Source organism: Saccopteryx bilineata, chromosome 9 (genome assembly GCF_036850765.1).
Source record: "Saccopteryx bilineata isolate mSacBil1 chromosome 9, mSacBil1_pri_phased_curated, whole genome shotgun sequence".
Classification (NCBI taxonomy): Eukaryota; Metazoa; Chordata; class Mammalia; order Chiroptera; family Emballonuridae; genus Saccopteryx; species Saccopteryx bilineata.
In genome coordinates, this window is record NC_089498.1 from 43,695,133 (window position 1) to 43,705,553 (window position 10,421).

The 10,421-nt window shown below is 40.3% G+C and overlaps 1 protein-coding gene across 6 annotated transcripts in view; it reads right to left on the reverse strand.

The window, feature by feature from the left end:
- The window catches only part of ZNF568 (zinc finger protein 568), a 49,836-nt gene extending 40,119 nt beyond the window's left edge, over window positions 1-9,717 (reverse strand). For 3 of the 6 annotated variants that reach the window (XM_066242169.1, XM_066242167.1, XM_066242164.1), the window contains exons 1-2: window positions 9,437-9,717; window positions 8,153-8,218 (exon numbers count right to left, since the gene is read on the reverse strand). The gene's annotated coding sequence lies outside the window, so the exon portion shown is untranslated. The remainder of the gene's footprint in view (window positions 1-8,152; window positions 8,219-9,436) is intronic. The other 3 variants (XM_066242171.1, XM_066242170.1, XM_066242168.1) reach the window with 3 other exon arrangements.
- Window positions 9,718-10,421: the final 704 nt, after the last annotated feature.

Consider the following 10,421-nt stretch of genomic DNA (forward strand, 5'->3'; position numbering starts at 1 on the left):
ATGCCATCAAAAGTGCAAATCCAGCGAAAGGAACTGCAATTCTGTGCCAATTAAGGACAAATATCCATGAAGAAATGGAGAAGCTTCTGTTGGTGTGGGTGAAAGAGAAAGAGCTGGCAGGAGATACAGTGAAAGAGACTATAATATGCGAAAAGGCACGTATTATTTACGGTGACTTGAAGAAGAAAGAACCATCAACCTCAAAAGAGGCAGCAGAAGATACATTTAAGGCAAGTCATGGCTGGTTAAAAAATTTCAAGAAGAGATCTGGCATCCACTCGATGGTGAGGCCTGGTGCAGCTGTGAGTGCTGATGTTAAGGTAGCTGAGGACTACATCACACATTTTGCTGCGCTTATCACAAAGGAAGGCTACATCCCCCAACAAGTGTTCAACTGTGATGAAACAGGATTGTTTTGGAAAAAAATGCCCTGGAGGACTTTCATAACCTCAGAGGAGAAGAAGCTGCCAGGCCATAAACCCATTAAGGACCGTCTGATCCTTGCATTGTGTGCAAATGCTAGCGGTGACTGTAAAGTAAAGCCACTGCTAGTGTATCATTTTGAAAATCCTCGAGCCTTTAAGACTCACAAGACTCTTAAAGAAAAACTGCAGGTTATGTGGCGTGCCAATGCTAGGGCATGGGTTATGTGGCAGTTTTTTATTGAATGGGTAAATCTCATCTTTGGTCCTGCAGTGAAGAAATATCTTCAAGAAAAGAAAATAAACTCCCGATGAAAGCATTACTAATCCTTGAAAATGCTCCAGCCCACCCACCTGGTCTTGAAGATGACATTCTCGAAGAGTTCAAATTTGTAAAACTCCTCTACCTCCCACTCAACACGACTTCATTCTTGCAACCTATGGATCAGCAGGTCATTTCCAACTTTGAAAAGCTTTACAAAGCACTTGTTCTGCCGTTGCTTTGAGGTGACTGAGAATACAAATCTAACCTTTTGAGAGTTTTGGAAAGATCACTACAACATCGTGATATGTTTACACATTATTGGCTTGGCATGGCAAGAGGTTACAAGAAGAATCTTGAACTCAGCATGGAAAAAGTTATGGCCTGATGTTGTTGCAGACAGGGACTTCAAAGGATTCGAACCAGAGACTGAGACCGAGGTAGAAGCATTGGAAGAGATTGTGTCCCTCAGGCAGTCGATTGGTCTGAAGGTAGATGAGGGTGACGTAAACGAGCTCATCGAGGAACATGAGGAGGAACTCTCAACTGAGGAGTTGAAGGAGCTACAGATGATGCAACATATGGAGCTTCTGTCAAGAGATTAGTAGTGAGGAGGAGGTAGAGTTGGAAGAAGTGATTTCTACAAGTGAAATTAAAGACATGCTGGCAATGTGGGAGAAGTTTTCAAGTTTCATTGAAAAGAAACACCCAGAAAAAGTTTCAACTGGTCCTGCTTCAGCACTTTTTAATGACATTTGTTTGTCACATTTCTATAACATTTTAAAAGGCAGGCAAAAGCAAACCTCTTTGGATAGATTTTTATTCAAAAGTCCTGCAAGTGAAAGTGCCGAAAGTGCAGCCAAAAAGGCAAAAACAGGTGATGATTAAATAAAAAATACGTAATGTTAAGCTTAGGTTAACTTTAAAGTTAAGAAAGTATTTTTTTTTTTTACAATTAAGTTTTTGTCGTTTCATTTTAAGTAAAGTGCAATTTTAGTTTTGTTTAAAGTAAATGCAGTTTTAGTTTACATTTAATGTTAAGAAAGTGCAATTTTAGTTATGTGTCTACAGTGCCTGCATCCCTTCCTCCCTCCCTCCTCCTCCACCATTCACCTCCGTTAGCCGCACTCATCTGTCTCCAAGGTAAGAATACAGTACTAAATAACACTTTTTTCTTTTATTTCATATATTTTGTTATGCATTGGCAAAGTATACACATGTGTTTCTTAATTAAAAACATGTCTTTTTTCATAATTTAGGATGGTTTGGGGATGTTTCACAGGGCTGGAACAGATTAAATCTACTTCAGTTATTTTAAATGGGAGAAATTTGTTAGATATACGAGTTGACAGACTTACGAGCTTGGTTACAGAATGAATTAAACTCGTATCTCAAAGTATCACTGTATATCAAACTAAAAAGTTTTTGCACAGCAAAGGAAACCATCAACAAAATGAAAAGACAACCAACTGAATGAGAGAACATATTCATCAATGATACATCTGATAAGGGGTTAATATCCAACATGTATAAAGAACTTATACAATACAACACCAAAAGAACAAAGAATCCAATTAAAAAATGGGCAAAGGACCTAAATAGACACTTCTCCCAAGAGGACATACAGACAGCCAATAGAAATGAAAAGATTCTCAACGTCATTAATCATCAGAGAAATGCAAATGAAAGGTTATCACCTTATACCTGTTGGATGAGTCACATCAATAAATCAATAAACAGTAATGGCAAGGATGTGGAAAAAACGGATTTCCTCATGCATTCTTGGTGGAAATGCAGATTGGTGCAGGCACTATGTAAAATAGTATGGAGGGCCCTCAAAAAATTAAAAGTGGAACTAGCCCAGTGATTCCACTTTTGGAAATTTATCCAAAGAAACCCAAAACACTGATTCAAAAGAGTATGTACATGCACCCCCATGTTCATTGCAGCATTACTTACAGTGGTCACGTATGAAAGCAACTCATGCTTCCCTCAGTAGATGAGTGAATAAAGAAGCTGTGGTACACTTATACAATGGAATGTTACCTAACCATAAAAGGAGAATGAAATCTTACCATTTGCGACATCACGGATGGACATAGAGTATATTATGCCAAGTGAAATAAGTCAGATGGAGAAAGACAAATACCATATCATTTTACTTATGTGTGGGATCTGAAGAACAATATAAATGAACAAAACAGAAACAGACTCCCAGATACAAAGAACAGACTGACGGTTGCCAGAGGGCTGTGGGGCTGTGGACTGGGTGAAAATGGTGAAGTGATTAAGAAGTATGGATTGGTAGTTATGAAATAGTTATGGGAAATTACAGAATAGGAAATATTGTCAATAATATTGTAATAACTATGCATGGTGTCAGGTGTGTACTAGACATGTCAGGAGAAAATGTTTGCAAAGTATATGATTGTCTAACTACTATGCTGTACACCTGAAACTGATACAAAATAATGTTCTATGTAAACTGTAATTTAAAAGGAGCTTCTATCCCTGAACCTAAAAGAAAATAAAAATCACCAAACAGTGTTGGTGAGGATGGGAAGAAACAAGAACCCTTGTGCACAGGTGGTGGGTTTGTAAATTTGTGCAGTTATTAAGGAGAATATTATAGAAGTCCCTTGAAAAATTAAAACTAGAACCACCATATCATCCAGCAATTCCAGTTCTGGGTATTTATATGAAAAAAATCTATGGTCACTAATTCAAAAACATATGTGCACTCCTATATTCACTGCAGCATTATTTATAATAATGAAGATTTGGAACCAACCTAAGTGTCCCTCAATAGAGAAATAAAGAACAGGTAAAATGGCCCTGGCCAGTTGGCTCAGTGGTAGAGCGTCAGCCTGGCGTGCAGGAGTCCCAGGTTCGATTCCTGGCCAAGGCACACAGGAGAAGCGCCCATCTGCTTCTCCACCCCTCCCCCTCTCCTTCCTCTCTGTCTCTCTCTTCCCCTCCCACAGCCGAGGCTCCATTGGAGCAAAGATGGCCCGGGCGCTGAGGATGGCTCTGTGGCCTCTGCCTCAGGCGCTAGGATGGCTCTGGATGCAACAGAGCGATGCCCCAAAGGGGCAAAGCATCGCCCCCTGGTGGGCGTGCCACGTGGATCCCGGTTGGGCGCATGCGGGAGTCTGTCTGATTGCCTCCCCGTTTCCAGCTTCGGAAAAATGAAAAAAAAAATAATAACAGGTAAAATATTTATACACACACACACTGGAATATTATTATTCAGCCATAAAAAGAAGAAAATCTAGCCATTAACAACAACATGGGTGGACCTAGAGGGAATTATGCTAAACTAGAAAGCCCAGCAGTCATACAAAATGACCGCTGTTCTAGATATTATAAATTGTAATTAAAATGATTTGTGCAAAGGTGTCTGCTAATTCAAACTGAATTACCCAGGGCAGGCGGCAAGGACGCCCCTTTGCTTAGTGCCCCACGGGGTTTCCCCCTTCTACTTGCTTAATTGCTTAAAGTACAATAGAGTGCAATGAAGGAAACCACTGGCGGTACATTTCTTAAGAGCAAGGAATGCTCAAAAATTAAAGTTTCTCCATTTGAAACTGTTTTAATCTTTTTTGCATTTTGGTCAGCATTACTCTGTCGTTTTTTTGCATTTCTCTCCTGCCTTTGTTCAAGGGACTCATTTTGTCAAGACAGGCTTTTTTGTCTTGCATCTGAGGCAAGCCTTGTTTCTCTATGCTCATCAGTCTCATTTTGCCGAGAAAGACGCATTTGCTCTGCAACTGAAGCAAGCCTTGTCTTTCTCTGCTCAGTGGTTTTTGTCGAGAAAGCCGTTTTTGTGCAGCTTTAGCTCCTTTTCTCTCCTCTTCAGTGCTGTATTTTCTAGGAGGCATTCTTAAAAGAAATTACGTTAAGACGTAGTTTTTATGTAAAACAGATGATTGCCAATGCAAACAAATGTTCACCTTCCCCCTGACCCGCTCAATTTGTGTTCAGCCGTGGCAACTTCACCCCATTGGCTAGTACAGTTACGCAAGCAACCAATAAGCTATCGGCGACAAACAGACACTTAAGCCGCATATAATAAAGATGTAACTCAGGTAAAGAAAGACAAATATATGATTTTATTTATATGTGGAACCTAAAAGAACAAAATAAACTAACAAACAAAACAAACAAACTCATAGATACAGAGAACAAATTGTTGGTTTCCAGGTGGAAGTGGAGAAGGAGGATGGGTGAAAAGGTGAAGATTAGTTAGTACAAATTGCCAGTTATAAAAATAGTCACATGTTGTAAAGTACAACATAGCATAGGGAATATAGTCATTAATATTGTAATAACTATGTATGGTGTCAGATGGGTACTAGATTTATTGGGGGGATCATTTCATAAGTTATATATGCGTCTAATCACTATGTTGTACCCTTGAAATTAATACAATATTGTATGTCAATTACAATTAGGAAAAAGGACAGTGTGGCTTCTGTCTTGCACATTTTTCAATCTTTCCTAAGAAAAGCCAACCACCATGCCATAAAGACACTCAATTAACCATAGGGAGAGACTCTTGCCAAAGTCAACACTAACTTGCCAGACATACTGGAAGCAAATCTTCCATTCTCAGTCTAGTTTTATGATGACTTTGCCCTGCTAACATTTTGACTGCAGCTTCATGAAATATCTGAGCCAGAAATCCCAGCTAAGTCTCTCCCTGCTTTGCACACAAACTGTGAGATAATAAATGTTTATTGTAGTTTGAACTACCAAATTTTGAGGTAATAAACAGTAATAGATGACTAATAAAGTCCCAAACAATTTGCTTCCTTTCTTGTAGTTCACATTCCCTGGAGTCACTGACCAGAGATAGTAGATACAGAGACAGCCAGAGTCTGGAGGAAAACTCAGGATGAAACAGACACCAAGAACCTAGATACAATGTTCATATATTTGCTCCTCAAATATCTTCATAAGGATAAAGGTCTAGGCCCAATGCAGTGACAGATATAAAGTTGGGTCAAAAAAACAGATTTGCAGCAATCCCATCTAAAAAAGAATTGCACTGGCCCTGGCCGGTTGGCTCAGTGGTAGAGCGTCGGCCTGGCGTGCGGGAGTCCCGGGTTCGATTCCTGGCCAGGGCACACAGGAGAAGCGCCCATCTGCTTCTCCACCCCTCCCCCTCTCCTTCCCTCTTTGTCTCTCTCTTCCCCTCCTGCAGCCAAGGCTCCATTGGAGCGAGGTTGGCCCGGGCGCTGAGGATGACTCTGTGGCCTCTGCCTCAGGCACTAGAATGGCTCTGGTTGCAACAGAGCATCGTCCCAGATGGGCAGAGCATCGCCCCCTGGTGGGCATGCCGGGTGGATCCCGGTCGGGTGCATGTGGGAGTCTGTCTGACTGCCTCCCCGTTTCTAACTTTAGAAAAATACAAAAAAATAAAAAAATAAAAATAAAATAAAAAAGAATTGCATTCAAAGTCTGTGACTTTATATGCTACCTATCTTGACATTTGAGGTAAAAGAGAGCTACAATATAGAATTGCCATTTTCTTCATTTGAAAGAGAGAATTATACTCCTGTCACAATGATATGGGATGGATAAATAATATGGCTATTAATTTAAGAAATTTTAATTATCATCTCCTGTGAGCCTTTACTAGGTAAAGGGTAAAAAAATGATACACAATAGAGTAGACTAATCCTTGCCCTATATATGATAGAAGAGAAATAATAAAACAGAAAACATTCAATTAAAATAAAGTTTGAGAAGTGCTATGCTTAGGATGTACTCCCAATATTCCTCACATGGTTTTTATTTTTTCTCCATGGCAATCATCACTATTTATAAACAAACTATTTATTGAATATTTATCACAAATATTGTATGCCTATCCCCTCATATAAACTTAATGAAAACGGGAGTTACTCTTATTTTTGCCAGTGATAGCAGGTACTCAAAAAAATGTGTTGATAAAATGCTGTAGCTCAGGGGTCAGGAACCTTTTTGGCTGAGAGAGCCATGAACACCACATATTTTAAAATGTAATTCCGTGAGAGCCATACAACGATCCGTGTATGTTACACATTATCCAATAAAAATTTGGTGTTGTCACGGAGGACAGCTGTGATTGGCTCCAGCCACCCGCAACCATGAACATGAGCGGTAGGAAATGAATGGATTGTAATATATGAGAATGTTTTATATTTTTAACATTATTTTTTTTTATTAAAGATTTGTCTGCAAGCCTGATGCAGCCATCAAAAGAGCCACATCTGTCTCGTGAGCTATAGGTTCCCGACCCCTGCTGTAGCTACTGTGAAAAACAGAATGGGTCAAAAATTAAAAACAGAATTACCTACTATTTGATCCAGAAATTCCACTTCTGGGTATATAACAAAAGAACTGAAAGCAAGGACTTGAACAGATATTGTACACCCATGTTTATAGCAGCATTACTAGCAAAAGTCAAAAGGTAGAAGCAACTGTTGTCCACTGTCTGACGACTGGATAAACAAAATGCAGCATATACATGCTTAAACAGGAAGGAAATTCTGATACGTGCTTTCACATGGATGCAACTGGAGGATATTATGCTAAGATAAGTAATCCAGTCATAAAAGGACAAATATTGTATGATCTCTTGTTTATATGAGATAATAGTCAAATTCATAGAGGTCAAAAGTAGAATAATGGTTGCTTAGGGCTGGGGGAATCAAAGAAATGGGACTTATTTAATGAGTACAGAATTTCTGTTTTGCAATTTGAAGTGTTCTATGGATAGGTATGGTGATTCTGGCATAGAAATGTAAATGTAATGCCACTGAACTGTAGACTTAAAAATGGTTAAGATAGTAAAATTGATTGTGTTTTAGGTTTATTGAAGTATAACTGATGTTTTAAGAAATTTAATGTATATTTATTGATAACTTTGGACATATGCATACCTCTGTGATATGACAACCAAGGTCCTTAACATACCCATCACCTCCAAACATTTCTGTGTTCTTTTGTATTTTGTGTTTTTTTAAATAAGATCACTTAACATGAGATCAGTCCTATGAAAATATATATATTACAGTCTGTAATATTGTACTGTTAATATAGGTACTATGTTGTACAGATCTCTAGAACTTATTCATCTTGCATAACAGAACCTTTGTACCCATTGAAAAAAATTCCCATATCCCTCTTCCCCCAACCTCTGGCTTGAGCAAGGGTCACTGGCTTGGCTGAAGCCCCCTTATCAAGGTAGATATGAGGGGCAATCAGGGAAAAACTAAAGTGCCACAACTATAAGTTGATGTTTCTTATCTTTCTGCTTTCCTGTCTGTCTGTCTGTCTGTCTCTGTCTCGTTTTGGAAAAAAAAAAAAGAATAGAAACCAAAGCAATGGAAACAGGAGAAAAGGTTAACTTGCACAATCAAAAGAAAATAAAACAAATTTATATAAGCAATTGCAGTAAATGTAAAGGATTTAAACTCACCCATTAAAATAAGTCAAATAGTGTAAAGGGAAAAGTCCAGCAATATGCTCTTTATAGGAAACAGACCTGAAGCATAAAGACATAAAGGGAAGAAGTTGGAAATAAAATTCCTAAAAAAACCCCACAATGACAAAGCCTGAAATGCAGTATTATAAGACAAGAGAACTTGGACTAAAAGGTATTCGTTCATCAGGATAACAAAGTATGTTTCTTAATGTGAAATTGTGGTCCCAATTTTTCAACCCTCTGTAACTGGAATATACATGCGCACTCTTTGCCTTGCCTTCTGGCTATGGTAGAAGTAGAGGTATTGAGGGTGTGTTATCTTGTGCTCTAGTGATCAAGCATGAGAAAAACATGTCTTAATAACCACTATCCTTTTACCTTAAGCTACATAAAGAATACATGTGGAGCAGATCAGAATTCATCCATCCTGCAGACCAGCCTTCAGCCAAGCCCAACTTATATAAACTAATAAGAGAACCTGCAAACAGGTCAACATAAGAATAAATGTTTGTGCTTGACCAGGTGGTGCCAGTGGATAGAGTGGTCGATATGGTATGTTGGGCTTAGCTTGAGCCCAAAGGTTGCTGGTTTGAAGACCAAGGTCACTGGCTTGAGCAAGGGGTCACTGTCTTGGGTGGAGCCCCTGACCTATGAGAAGCAATCAATGAACAACTAAAGTGATGCAACTACGAGTTGATGCTTATCTCTCTTCCTTCCTGTCTCTCTCTCTCTCATTTGCATGCACGCTAAAAATAAAATAAACTAAATAAAATAAAATGTGTTTTCTTTGTATGCCACTGAGTTGGAGTTTAGGGGTGATTTGTCAGGCAGCATTATTATCCTGGCAATAACTAACCAATACATATAATAAAGTTCATAAGATGATGAAATAATGATTCTGGAAAAGATCACCTAGGAAAACTGTAAAGCAACAGAACTGGGTCAAAAACTTCTGGGGGAAAAAAGGACAGCAAAGTAGATTAAGGTGTGGCCAATGGGGAGAGGAACGCTTAAAACCAAATACTATAGAAAATTGTTTTCAAGAGTTATTAAGAATGACAAACCCTACTCAAAAGTCAATACAAGTTAAGACCCACTACATATCACAAACACCTCACCACAAACCTTTCACGACAATCACACAGACTACACCACACATCAACACAATTACACACTACAAACATCACCATGACACACACATCACAATTACACATCCCATCACAATTACTATCACTCACACACACCATTACTCTCACACACATCATCATAATCACCCACCAGTTTCTCGTTCCAACAATTCCAACCACGGTCCAAGAGATACTGCCCTTACAGAGTGTAGGAGCATTCTGCACTGTCCTAAACTCTGGACACTCTGGACACTCGACCTGGTTAGAGGCTCAGTCCGGTCAGCAGCGTACGATGGTGCCGCCCAGCTCTCCTCCACGCCCTACAGCCTTGACGCCGGAATGCACATCCAGTGCGTTGTTTCCAGGACGCTACCTGAAGGCGCCTAGAAGGAAAGCCTGAGCCAAGCGCGGAGACCGAAGAACACTTCTCGGCCCCAGCTTCCCCACGGAGGTGCTGGAGCAGAACACCTCCCAGAAGGCCTTGCTGCCCGCTTCAACTTCCGGCCAAAAGGCCTCCGTTTCCTGTAGTAAGGTTACATGCATCCGCTCAGCAAGTTCCGCGGGCTTGCGGGGTGCTGTTGCGAGTTGCGACTCTTGAGGCTCGACTGGGTCGTGAGAGTTGCAAGGGGAGTGCTTTCCGGTGGGCTCAGGCAGGGCGCTGAGAGGAACTGGCCATGGGCCTCGCTCTGGACCACATTTCCCAGAGGGTCTGATGGTCTGTCGCTGTTTTCGTAGGAACTCGGACGTTTCATCAGCCTGGCGGGACAGTTAGAACAGTGAGGTGGGAGATCATGGGTTCCGGGGTAACTGGCTCAGCTGGGCAGGTTGCAATCCCGGGAGTCGGGAAAGGCATAAGTTGAGACCAGCTGAGTCCGCAGACAGAGCAGCCTAAAGAGGGGAAGTTGTGGGTTTGATTGTATGTGAGATTGTGACACTGCACCCTGTGTGCGGACATGGGATGCTTATCATTGTGGGGTTGTTAAGGTGTGCTGTTGGTGCTGTGTGATTCTGACCTTAGGACATTGTTACAGGTGGATGGAGAGACCTTGATTCTTGTCTTGCTTGACAAGAGAAAGAATTCAGTCGAGACAAAATGCAGCAAGTAAAGGAAGAATTTATTGGCCGTGAAGGAAGAA